Here is a 12,895-nt window from a genome sequence, read left to right as displayed (position 1 = left end):
GCACAACCTGAACTGAACCACATCTGTACCTTGTTACCATTAAAACAAAATAATACCTTCTTTTCATTATGTGTTTTTCTAGTCTCGTTGCCAATGACTGGGTTTTAGGCATAAAGTACTATATTTCTCCTGTGGATTAAATAATTTTATGATGAGTTCTAATCTTTGCTCTTTGTTCATCTGCTCTGGGCCACCTTTGTTACCCTCTTATTTTTTTAAGCTAAATAAATTTCAGCTCCCCAAGTCATTCACCATAAACACAGTTTCCTGTCTTCTAATCATTCTTTTGAAGAGCAGTGAGAAATGAGAACATTGTTATATTTCCATAACCCTGACGACTGTGTCAGCCCTGTGGTTTTCTAAATAATTCCTGGCCTAGAAATTAAAAATTGCCTGGAGGAGAAAATTAGCCATAAATACCCCGTGGAGAATAGTCTGAGTTCAATATGTCACTGGCCAGTTCCCCACCACACATTCTATATGTTGAGGCTTCAAATTAGAGTTGAATGTGACAGTACCACACATTCTGAAGAGATATAAGCAAGAAAGAGCAAAAGTCCTTTCACTGACCTCTTTGCACTTTTGGACAGTCTTTGTTTTTCATATTTCACCAGGTGATTGTCAGAAAGCAGGTGCTATTACAGTTAATTTTCATTATTCAAGAGTTTTTATATGAACTCTTAAATTCAAGCTATAAGCCACACAATTCAAGTGTTGAATAATGCCAAAGAGTCAGATATACATCAGTTATAATCCTGTTTTAAGATTTTTGTTGCTGTAATGAAAGACAATAATGCGAAAGCTTTAAGATCTTCCAACTGGATTCTGTAAAACTGACAAATATTAAATGTACTATAAAATATGAAATTCATAAGTTGAAAACCCTCATATTTAAATCATAGAATCACAGAATCATTGAGTTGTAGAATCATAGAATAGTTTGTGTTCGAAGGAACCTTAAAGATCATCTAGTTCGATCCCCCTGCCATGGGCATGGACATCCCACTAGATCAGGCTGCCCAAGGCCCCATCCAACCTGGCCCTGAACACCTCCAGGGATGGGGCATCCACAGCCTCCCTGGGCAACCTGTGCCAGTGCCTCACCACTCTTACAGTGAAGGAATTGGAACCTTCTCTTCTCCAGGCTGGAGATAATTCTCTTGGCCCATCCTCGTATTGGAGGTGCTCCAGCCTTCTGATCATCTTTGTAGTCCTCCCCTGGATTTGTTCTAACTGTTCCAGATCCTTCTTATGTTGAGGAAACAGTACTCCAGGTGGAGTCTCATGAGAGCAAATTAGAATAGCAGAATCCCCTCCCTCACCCTGTTGGCCATGCTTCTTTTGATGCAGCCCAAGACACGGTTGGCCTTCTGGGCTACAAGTGCACATTGCTGGCTCATGTCGAGCTTCTCATCAACCAGCACCCCCATGTCTTTCTGCACAGGGCAGCTCTCAATCACGTCATCCCCGGTCCTGTACTGAAATCAGGGATTGCCTCGACCATGGCTAGTTCCGGTACTGCCCCCCCAGCATAAGCTGCCACGTATGAACCTCTGCTTCCAGGAGTCTGGGTCCATCCACCGGGCTCCCTCTGGGGTTACTGAGCTTCCTTCACTCTGGCAATCACCCCTTCGCCTGGATCTAGTGCCCAGCTGCAGCACTTAGCGTGTCTGCTAACCAACCGCATCAAATATTAAATTGATATTAAATCTAGAACATAATTTTAGCATGGTTTTTCAAATCTAAAAGGGAAATATAGAATTTTGAAGAAGCAGATCATCAAAATATTCAGACTGGGTCACATTCTCGACTGGGCAGGATTCCTTGTGTTTCACTCACTAGTTTGACTATACTTCCTATGTAAGTAGAGGTGACTATAAGGTTTTCCATACCGCATCTAATTAGTTTCAACACTCTGGGTACTCCTATGAGTCCTCTTCAACTCACCCAATTCCTCATAGGAACCCACTCACACACAGCATTTGATGTGATTTTGGTGCTGAAATAAGCTAGTGTGGAGGTATTCTAATTTGAGCTCTGCAAGCACTAGTGATGAAAGGTAATCACAGTGAAATAGTCAGAATAATGTGATAAACACAATAGAAGCATTACCAGTGGCTCTATTAAATGTAAATGAACTCTGGAATCTGTAATTACAAATCCTTTTTTAATCAAAATACTGTGATTTGAGATACTTACTTTTGTAAGTTTTCTTCTAAGTTATATAAAGCACTGTTTAATAATGAGAGTTTCTATTCATCTTTTTATACAAGAAGATATACTGATAGTAATGCTAATTGCAATTGATGCTATTCCCATACCATAATCTCAAACAGAATGGCCTTCAAGATTCCTTCTGAGGGCTGACTGCTAACAGTGTGCATAGGTTTTTGCTCTGCCTGAGTTTGTTGTGGCTAAGACATCAGTCAGGATTGCCACAAGCACCATGAAGCCACAATGAAGCATGGATAATATAAGCACATAGGAATGAAAAAAACCCTGCAGGTCCTGTATATATGTAATTTATATTCTTCATCATTCTTTTCAGGGATCCTCCTGGACATAAACAAATTTTAATTATGATGTCAGCATTCTCTTTCCTCTAAGCGTGTAATGCTGGAATTCTACCTGTTCAAATGCAAGAAAAAAAATGCAATTAGACGTTACACTTAAGTTTTCATCAGTTCAAGCACCGGTTTCTGATGAGGTACTAATATCAGCTATAACTATGTATCAAAATTGACATTCAGTGTGAGTCTTTCACATCCACAAGTATATTTGCTAAAATCAAGAAATAGGTGGGGTCTTTAGATCAAGATCTAACTACATTATCTTCTAACAACAGAAACAGGATATTGCTACTAACAAATGAAAGGGAACTGAATAACATTCTTTTCCTCCAGCTGTGATTTTCATATGCTGGCTATAGTCTTGAAACCTGCCCAGAAAACCTCTAGAAACCCAAGGCAGATGTAGGAGAATGCAGGACAGTTTTGTAGCTGTACTGACTGCCACACAGGAAACCTGGCTGGAAGTCTTTTAATAGAGCAACCCTTTCCTGAAGAACACATCTATCAAAATGCACTCTTGAAATTAATTACATAACAATGATTGAAATACAGATTTCCAAATTATCCAGAAAAAGTGTTTGATATTTTCAAACTGGAATCATGTTTTGTGACAACCAAAAAAGTCCTGAATAGTAGATTCTGATGTTGATATGCAATTGAATTTTCATCACCTTTTTACATAGTTTCATACTTTTTAGTGTGCTTTGAAGTAAATTTGAACACACACAAAAATTATTACATCCCTTTATGATGCTTTCATTTGAATCAGCTTTCACTGGCTTGTGAGTATTTTTTGCAACCAGTGTTTCCTTATGGGACATGTTTCTTCTGGAAACATGACAGGCTCCTGGATTGTGTTATTAAAGGCAAAGAACAAACAGATAAAAGGAAAAAACTTCATTCCATTATGTCTGATTTGAAATCTTCTGAAGTTCTGGACACAGAACTTAAAAGATAATTTCCAATCAAATCTAAATACCCCAGGTTCCCCTATACAGCTATGCAAAATAAAGGTGCTGAAAGCACTCTGGATCAGAACCATTTTCCCTGAACTTCCTAATTGCCACCACTGTTCAGCAAACACATTGTAACTTGAAAGCATGGATTTTGTATCAAATTGTCCTTGTGGTAAAATAGTCTGATAGCAGAGACTGCAGCTTTTGTTGCAAGACTCTCTACCCTACAGGTAGCTTTATTAACAATGAAATACAGGACATCATATTAGTGCAATTTTATTCTTAGTTAGGAACTAGTTAGTTTCTTAGGAAACTAGCATTTAGTGTCTACAAGCTAGTCTCTGATTCATGTAATTAATTATTTACATTCCTTCCTAAATTTTTTTCCTTTTATCCAGACTTTTAAATTATTACTTTGAATTAATGAGATCTTGGTGGAGAAGTCCAAAGTTGTTCCCAAGTGAAATTAAATTTCTATTCTGCCTCCATTTCTCATGCTTCGCTTTTTCTCCATTCTCAGTAATTAATGCTTCTTATCTAAAACAGTTTAATCAGATTTCTGTCACATTTATCCCATTCAATATCAGAGTAAATGCCAAGCGATTAAAGATAATTACTACTGGCTTCCAGAATTTGGATCAGATTTTGTCCCTTATTGTTAAAGAACAGTCTGAAATGTTATCTTTCCTTGGATGTCATGAAAGAAATATCTCACTGAATATTTTCATTAAAAGCTAATTCAATCTAATATTAAAAATTGAAATTACAGATGAGGACAGATATCTTCAAATTCCTATGTGCCTTAGACATAAAGTCTCTCATAAGTGTTGAAGAAAGTATACTTAATTTATCCTACAGTAACTATTTAGATATAATGTTCATTGGCACCTCAACTGACACTCTTACAACATTTTTATATGTATGTTTCTATATGATAGTGGTCATTCCTTGGCATACAGAGCAAAGAAAACAGAGCAGAATTTGATATTGTCTTTAATACCTTTTTTCATTTAAAAATTAAAATATCACTAGTTTTTTCATTATAGACTTGGTCTCTTAAATTGGAATTAGAGGTGGTAAAAAGCTATATGAACTTCTGTGTAATAACTAAGCTTAATCATTGAACTTTTGCCATCACTGGTAATTAAAGGGCAGATCTTTTTCGGATCTGTATTGCTCAGGAAAGACATAATGGGATGCAGAGCCTTTCCCTTTGAAACTGTTGGTATTTATCTGGTCCAGGTTCAGGCTCACCAAAATTTGTTCACCTTCTGATATTTTTTTAATTATCTTGTTTAAAATCTTATGTAAGATGCTTCTAGTCCTGTCTACATGGTCATGTGTAGTTCTAAAGGAAAGATCTTTTCCCAGTGCTTGCTTTCTGGTTGGTTTTGATACTTACGCAGAAATAGTTTTCGAAATAGCTAAATAACATTGATCTGAATTCCAGCAACAAGTGTTGAAGACATCTCTCCCTTGCTTTGGTATGTGTAACCAGAATAGTACCACCAAAGAGGGCAAGGGTCTGGCTGAGATTAACTTGTTTAAATGGCCTGGCGGAAAAGAATTAGTGTCAGATACTGTTGGGGAAGGTGTTGCCACTGAAACACAGTCCACTTTGAGTATTCACTGTTGCCCATTTACACCTTAGCTTAGAAACTTAATGAACTATTGCGAAGCGCTCAGCTGTTTATGGAAATGATGTACAGTGTGAGGGAGAGAGGAAATGCCTACTGAAGATATTGAAGCAGGGCTTCTCCTGATTTCCTCTAAGTGAAGCTTCCACAGGGACGAAAACTATGGAATATATCCTAGCACACTGCATCATGGTTTTGGAGGCTTCTCAAGCAAGAAAACTTCAGTACTGGAATCTGAAGACTCCTGTTGCTGAGGAAAAGGCTATGTATTACAAAGCTGAAAAGTATTCCTGTATGCTGCAACATGAACAGGCAGAAATATGTTCTTTCACTGGTTTCCCTTAGTCTTAATGTATTTTTTTATAATAGAAACAAACCCTGGTACAACAATGCTAAAATTTTCATTTTAGTCTGGTGTGGCGGAGGAAAAATTTTGGTGATAGTCTATAAGGCCCACATTTTATCAACTATTAACTGAAATATAAGCATAACCACAATCTAAAATTCATGAAGATTATACATACAGTCCTCTAAAATTTAGTGGTTGAAGGAGCCTCTTAGTTTTGGAATAGTCCTGTAATAAACCATAAGGTAACAATGTCACAGAGAGACAGTGACCTCTGTCTCAGTGACCTCCCTCCCTTTCCTTCAAGGCCCTCAAATTTTCTACTTAGCAAAAGTAATGATAGAGTAGAACTATGAAAGATTTTCTCCCTCTTCCTGTGAAATGGGGATCTTGAGGTTTTTCCCACTATACATTCACAATAAAAATAATTTTCTGATGATTTAATCATAGGAAGAAAGTGCATTTTCCAGAAGAGCCAGGAATGGATTGATTAGGGCATTCACCAGTGATGTGTGAATTCTGAATTATGTAAGAAATTTAGAGAAACCAGCTGGCTCTGTCTGCCTTTCAGACTCCAAAATCCAAAACTGGAGCAGAAAAGCATTTATTGAAGGGTTCATTAGAACTCATGTGTACTGCTGAAAAGTTTGTTTTAATAAATTAACATTTACAGAAAAGAATATTTCACTGAAAAAATACAAAGCCAAATTTCAGACTTTCACTCATATTCTTTCCAGGCAGCTATGAACTAAGATCAGCATTGTCAATATTTCTTATTAACTTATTAACTTTTCTATTAACTTACTAACTTTATTATTAACTTTAGATTACTGAAATTTATAATAAAATGTCTTTATCAAATATACCCATAGTGGATGTAGGACAATCAGAAATGTTAAAAATTGAACAATACATAGCTAATACTTGATTAAAGATGCTCTGGCCAACAACATCTGTGTTTCCAGTCACAACTGAATTCCAAGAGAAATCAGAAACAGTTCCCTGGCAGTGAAATATATTTGGAGGAGTGCTTGACTATTTGGAAACTTTTCTCTCCTCACTTCATGCCTTCTCATTTCTGTGTCCCGAAGTCTCACTACACGCAGGTTTCTTTCCTGCATATAACTTGCCAAGGACTTTGACTATCTCCTGCTCATCATTGCTGTCCTGTTACCCGATGAGTGCTCTCACTGCTGATTTTGTATGGAAATAAACATATCTGATTGAGCCACAGTTCAGTCTTGCCTCTGTTCTTGGCAGTAGCAGTGGCTAAATCATGGTGTTTCAGACAGTAAATCCTCACTGAAAATATTCTTGCTTAATTTATGGCATTATACCTGGAAGAAAGATTACTTGGGGTGAATTTTGATCTCTTCAGCATTTGTGGTGGTGGGCTTATGCCTGATGAATATCAGTACACTAAATAGTGAATAAACTGTGCATAGTAACAGTTTGTAATTCTTCTCTAGTCACTTCCATTTATTTAAATCTTCTTCTATAATAAATAAATAAAAATGTAACATATGAAATTAAATAGAAGGTGTATAGGATTTAATAAGTGCCTTCTCTTCCCAGCCGCACCTGCACTGTGATTTTCTTTCTAGTTATTCTGAACTGCCAGTGCTCTGAGGTTTCAACAACCGTGTTTTGGAACAAAAATTCTGCTTAACAAATAGAAAAGTAATATTGTCTCAGCCTGGTATTTAAATACATGATCCTAAGTGGTGCAGAGATATGCAGGTTGAAATTAAACTGCATGATGGTTTGCTGTTGCTAGTTTTGAGTAGACTCCCACCTACTTTTTATGAAACACATTTAGTTGATTTATTGTGGGACAGAATGCCAAAATGAGATAATACTTTGTAAACTAGTTATTCCTTCAGATATACTGACTAAAAAGCCTGGAATTTTTCTGGAGAATAAAATTTGACACACCCCAAGGAAAAGGTCACATACAGTGAACTGCTTAGGCAAAGAGAAAAAATAGATTCTGGAGAAATCAAACAAAAACATTCTAATTCTTCCAAAACTGTTCTTTCAGTTTTCCATGTTGATTAGTAAGGGAAATCAGGCCTATTTAAAGAACAAATTTAGGTGCCTATATATTAACTGAAATAATTGGTTTCAAGTTCTCATTTGCCCTATTTGCCCACTACAGATGGAATGAGTAAATCATCCAGAAAACTTGTGTAAATCATAGCATGTTTTGTAGTTATGCTGCTTTAGCTCACCACAAGATACAGAAAAGTTGAGTTCAATCATCTTTCTGATTTACAATACCCTCCCACATAGCTATATGTCAGCTATATCCATGAGGTATTCTCATTTTCACCTTGTTCAGTCCTCCTGATGAATTAGCTTTGTTTTGGGATAAATTGGGGCAAATTGGAAGCTACTTATCTTTTTAGTAATATATCAGAAGTTTGTGCCATGTGTCCTATGGTGCTGTCCATCTCTAGATCTTATATTAGCATAATTTCATTACATTGTGGAAGTTGACTTATTCACAGTTTATTGCTTAGTTATAATGTATTCAAGCCCTATTAATATTCAAAGTAATCTCAAAATTAGCTTTTACTTCTTTAGGTTCTTCCCTGGCAGGCTGAGATGCAGCCTTCTCTAAAATGATGTATAAAGATTGCCTTGTGTTATTCTGCTGCTACAGTTTGGAAACAGTGGGTTCAAAGAACTCTTGAAAGATTTTTCTGACAATGCTGGCTAACCACACTTGATGTACTGTCCAAAATTTTGATTCAACTTTGTTTCCAATTAGAGAAGAAACTATAAAATGGCAGGGCTCCCCATCTCCCTCAAGAAATGCACATAATGCAGACACTAGTAACACACCCAGTTTTAATCAACCAGCTTTAGTCAGTGTAACCTGTCAGTAATCTGTGACACTGCAAGTTTGCATTGCAATCCACACACACTACTGACCTCTCATTCCAGTCATCCTGCTGGTTTGCTATACAGACATATTTAATCCTATTGCTAGCAGATCATAGTATAGAATACCTTTCTAACTATTCATAGAACAAAATCATTGCTTGCTTGGAAAAGATCTTCGAGATCATCAAGTTCAAACATACCTGTCCACCCATCTACCATACCCCTGAGCACTTCACCTACCCGTCTTTTAAATACCTCCAAGGATAATGATTTAACCATCTCTCTCAGCAGCCTGTTCCAGTGCCTGATAACCCTTTCAGTGAAGAAATTTTTCCTAATGTCCAATCTGACCCTCTCCTGGTGCAAGTTGAGGCCATTTCCTCTTGGCCTATCACCTGTCACTTGGGAGAAAAGACCAATACCCACTTTGCTACAACCTCCTTCCAGGTAGTTGTAGACAGCCTCCTTTTCTCCAGGCTGAAAAAATCCAGTTCCTTCAGCCACTCTTCACAAGACTTGTGCTCCAGCCCCCTCATCAGCTTTATTGCCCTTCTCTGAATGTGCTCTAGCACCTCAATGTCTTTCTTGTAGTGATGGGCCCAAAACTGAACACAGTATTCAAGGTGTGGCCTCATCAATGCCAAGTAGAGGGGCAGAATCACTTCCCTGCTCCTGCTGGCCACGCTGTTTCTGATACAAGTCAAGATGCTGTTGGCCCTCTTTGTTGCCTGGGCACACTGCTGGCTCATGTTCAGTCGGCTGTCAACCAACACTTCCAAGTCCTTCTCCTCCAGGCAGCTTTCCAGCTGCTCTTCCCCAAGCCTGTAGCATTGCGTGGGGTCATTGTGTCCCAGCTGCAGGACTCTGCACTTGGCCTTGTTGAACCTCATGCTGTTGGTCTCAGCCCATTAATCCAGCTTGTTCAGATCCCTTTGTAGACTCTCTCTACCCTCAAGTAGATCAACACTTCCTCCCTGCTTAGTGTCATCTGCAAATTTACTAAGAGTACACTCAATCTCCTTACCTGAATCATCAATAAAGATGTTGAACAGAACTGGACTGAGCACTGAGCCTTGGGGAACACCAATTGTGACCGCCCTCCAACTGGATTTAGCTCCATTTACCATGACTCATTTGGCGCAGCCATTCAGGAAGCTTTTAACCCAGCTGAGGGTGCAACTGTCCAGGCCAATGGCAGCCAGATTCTCAAGCAGAATCCTGTGAGAAATGGTGCCAAAGGCTTTACTAAAGTCCAGGTACTAATCCCCTTCCTGTCCTCCATGTGCTCTAGCATAGCTTGTAGGGTGATCTGTTCCTCCTAGATGCGGAAAGGTGTTTGGTAAACACCTCCGCCATCTCCCTAAATACCCTCCGGTGGATCCCATCTCGTCCCATAGCCTTGTGAATATCTAATTGGCCAAGCAAGTCTCTAACCATTTCCTCTTGGATCATTGGAGCTTTGTTCTGCTCACCCTCTCCTCTGGCTCAGGAGACTGAGGACCCAGAGAACAGCTGAACTTACTAATAAGGTCTGAGGCAAAGAAGACATTAAGTACCTCAGCCTTATCCTCATCCTTTTTCACTATTGTTCCCCCTGCGTCCATTGAAAGATGGAGTTTCTTCATGACCCTCCTTTTGTTGTTAATGTATTTGTAGAAACATTTTTTTATTATTTTTCATGGTATTGGCCAGTTTAAGTTCTATTTGGGCTTTAAGCCTTCTAATTTTCTCTCTACGTCATTTCACTTCATCCTTGTAGTCCTCCTGAGATGCCAGCCCCTTCTTCCAAAGCTCATATACTTTTCTCTTTTTTTCCAAGACCCACCCAAAGCTCTCTCCTCAGTCAAGCTGGTTTTCTTCCTTGCCAATTCATTTTTTGGCACATGGGGGTGGCCTGCTCTTGCGTCGCCAGGATTTCCTCCTTGAAGTGCAACAGGCAAAGAGCTCCTTTGCCCTTTAGGACTGCCTCTCAGGGAAATTTATCAACCAGCCCTCTAAACAATCCTAAGTGTGCCCTCCAGAAATCCAAGATGGTGGTTCTGCTGAACCCTCTCCCTGCTTCTAGAATTGAGACTGTTATAGTCTTGTGATTGCTGTGCCCCAGGTGTCCTCCATTTGTCACATCTCCCACAAGGTCTTCTCTGTTCACAAACAACAGGTTCAGCGAGCACCTTCCCTAGCTGGTTCACTCACCAGCTGTGTTAGTAGTTGTCTTCCACACACCCACTAGGAACCTCCTAGACTGTTTCCTTTCTGCTGTATTATACTTCCAGCATACATCTGGTAAGCTGAAGTGTCCCACAAGAACGAGGGCTAGAGATCACGAGACTTCTCCCAGTTGCTTGTAACTCATCAGTCTCTTCTTCCAGGCTGGGCAGTCTATAAGAGACTCCTACCACGATATCTACGTCATTGAACGTTCCACTCATTTTTACCCATAGACACTCAACTCTATCATCACCATCATTGAGCAATCAGAGCACTCTCTGACATAGAGGGCTACACCACTGCCTCTCCTCCTTTGCCTATGCCACCTGAAGAGTTTATAGCCAATCATGGTAGCACTCCAATTATGTGGGTCTTCCCACCACATTTCTGTCATGGCAATTATATCATAGTTTTCTTGATGTACAATGACTTTTAGTTCCTCCTGTTTGTTATATTCATCCTGATTTCACTTTCACTCAGCCTATGCTGAATAGCTAGCAACAAATTCTTATAAAAGCACAAATCTGGGGACATAACATGTGTGTACAGCAACACAGAATTTGGCGTGGATAAATGTGTCTGGTAGGGAGGATATCCAGAATGACCGTTTCCCAGTATTTCTCATAAAACTCTGCAAAGTCAAAACCTGACTCTGCTCTTTCCTCCTGTTTCAAGGAATAATTTAACTCTTCATTTCTCACACAGTTTTACTGCACAGTGATATGTATTCCTCCCTTCCTCAATCTGTAATATTTGATTCTTATCCTTTAGATTTGTCTCTCTCTTTAATAATTCTGTTACAAACTGTATGTGACACAAGCTGTCAGATTAGCTCTCATTCTGGGCTGCTGAACAAACACCACCATCATTAATTTCTCTGTGAGAAAATAATGTAAGCACAGAGACAAGAAAATAGTGGGCATAAAGCTATTCGCCTGCATTATGTGTAATTCACAAAATATAGAGGGATGGTGCAGAGAAGACAGAAGGGCAACACTTCATTTTATGCATCAATGCCTCAAATGCACATGACCTACAGCTTTCCCCACACAAAGATGTTTAAGATTTTTAATAGGGTTGACTTGTGCTGTCTAGTTGGTTCTAGGCTATATTAATCTATCCTTTTTTAAAACAATGTGTTCATGCCTGTGTGCTTCACATGTCCTATGAGCTCACTTGAAGAAGAGCTGCAGTAAACCTCAAGTTTCATAGACTACTAATACAGGCTTGTGGATAATGTCAGAATTATGTGCACGTTGCATTTCAATGTCTTGTTTTAAACGTAACTTTTGCAGGCCGCTTGAATGATGGGAAAGGAAACTCCTCTCCTCCTTCATGAGCCAACAATGGACATGAGCCAGCAATATGCATTTGCAGCCCAGAGGGCCAGCCGCATCCTAGGCTGCATCAAATGAAGCGTGGCTAGCAGGTTCAGCAAGGTGATTCTTCCCCTCTGCTCTGCTCTGGTAGGACCCCAGTTGAAGTACTGCATATCACTCTGGAGCTCTCAGCACAGGAAAGTCATGGACCTGTTGGAGTGGGTTCAGAGGAGGGCCACAGAAAAAAAATCAAAGGGATAGGACACCTCTACTATGATGAAAGGCTGAGAGAGCTGGGGTTGTTCTGACTGGAGAAGACCCTGAGGAGACCTTACAGTGGCCTTTCAGTACTTGAAAGGGGCTTATAAAAAAGATGGACAAGGGCTTTTTAGTAGGCTGTGTTGTGATAAGACACTGGGTAATGGTTTTAAACTAAAAGAGAATAGATTCAGACTAGATCTAAGGAAGAAATTGCTTGCAATGAGGGTGGAAAGGCACTGAAACAAGTTGTCCAGGAAAGTTGTGGATGCCCCATTCCTGGAAATATTCAAGGTCAGGCTGGATGGGCCTCTGAGCAATCAGATGGAGTTGAAGATGTCCCTGCTTATTGAAGAGGGCTTGAACTGGATGAACTTTAAAGAGCCCATCCAAGCCAAACCGTTCTAGGATTCTAAGATCCTATTTGGACGGTCACATTCTGGAGGGGAAGTTGCCAGCCTAGACTAAAAGGAAAATGGCTTTGAACTGAACAGGATGTGTGTTATGGTGTGTTCTAATTTTGTTCTTTTCTTGTGTCCTGAACAGCTAGATTCGGCTTAGAAAATGTTACCTCTTTTTCATGCACCATTCTCTCATTCTATAGAAGTTTCTTTAGCATCTGCTCTGCCTAATTTCACCATATATGTTAAATATTCAATTGTTTCCTAAAAAATAAAATAAATCCATGAGAACTTAAAGCTGCTGTTTTAAT

General features: G+C 39.2%; 1 long non-coding RNA gene across 1 annotated transcript in view; it reads left to right on the top strand.

Annotated features, from left to right (window-relative positions):
• LOC128852349 (uncharacterized) overlaps positions 1–12,452 on the top strand; it is a 49,777-nt gene extending 37,325 nt beyond the window's left edge. Inside the window, exon 4 of the long non-coding RNA XR_008450146.1 lies at positions 11,902–12,452. This is a non-coding gene — a long non-coding RNA (uncharacterized LOC128852349). The remainder of the gene's footprint in view (positions 1–11,901) is intronic.
• The last annotated feature ends 443 nt before the right edge of the window (positions 12,453–12,895 follow it).

This window comes from Cuculus canorus, chromosome 5 (assembly GCF_017976375.1).
Source record: "Cuculus canorus isolate bCucCan1 chromosome 5, bCucCan1.pri, whole genome shotgun sequence".
Taxonomy (NCBI): domain Eukaryota; kingdom Metazoa; phylum Chordata; class Aves; order Cuculiformes; family Cuculidae; genus Cuculus; species Cuculus canorus.
Note: the sequence above shows the minus strand (reverse complement) of the source record. Positions and strands in the feature narration are given on the sequence as shown.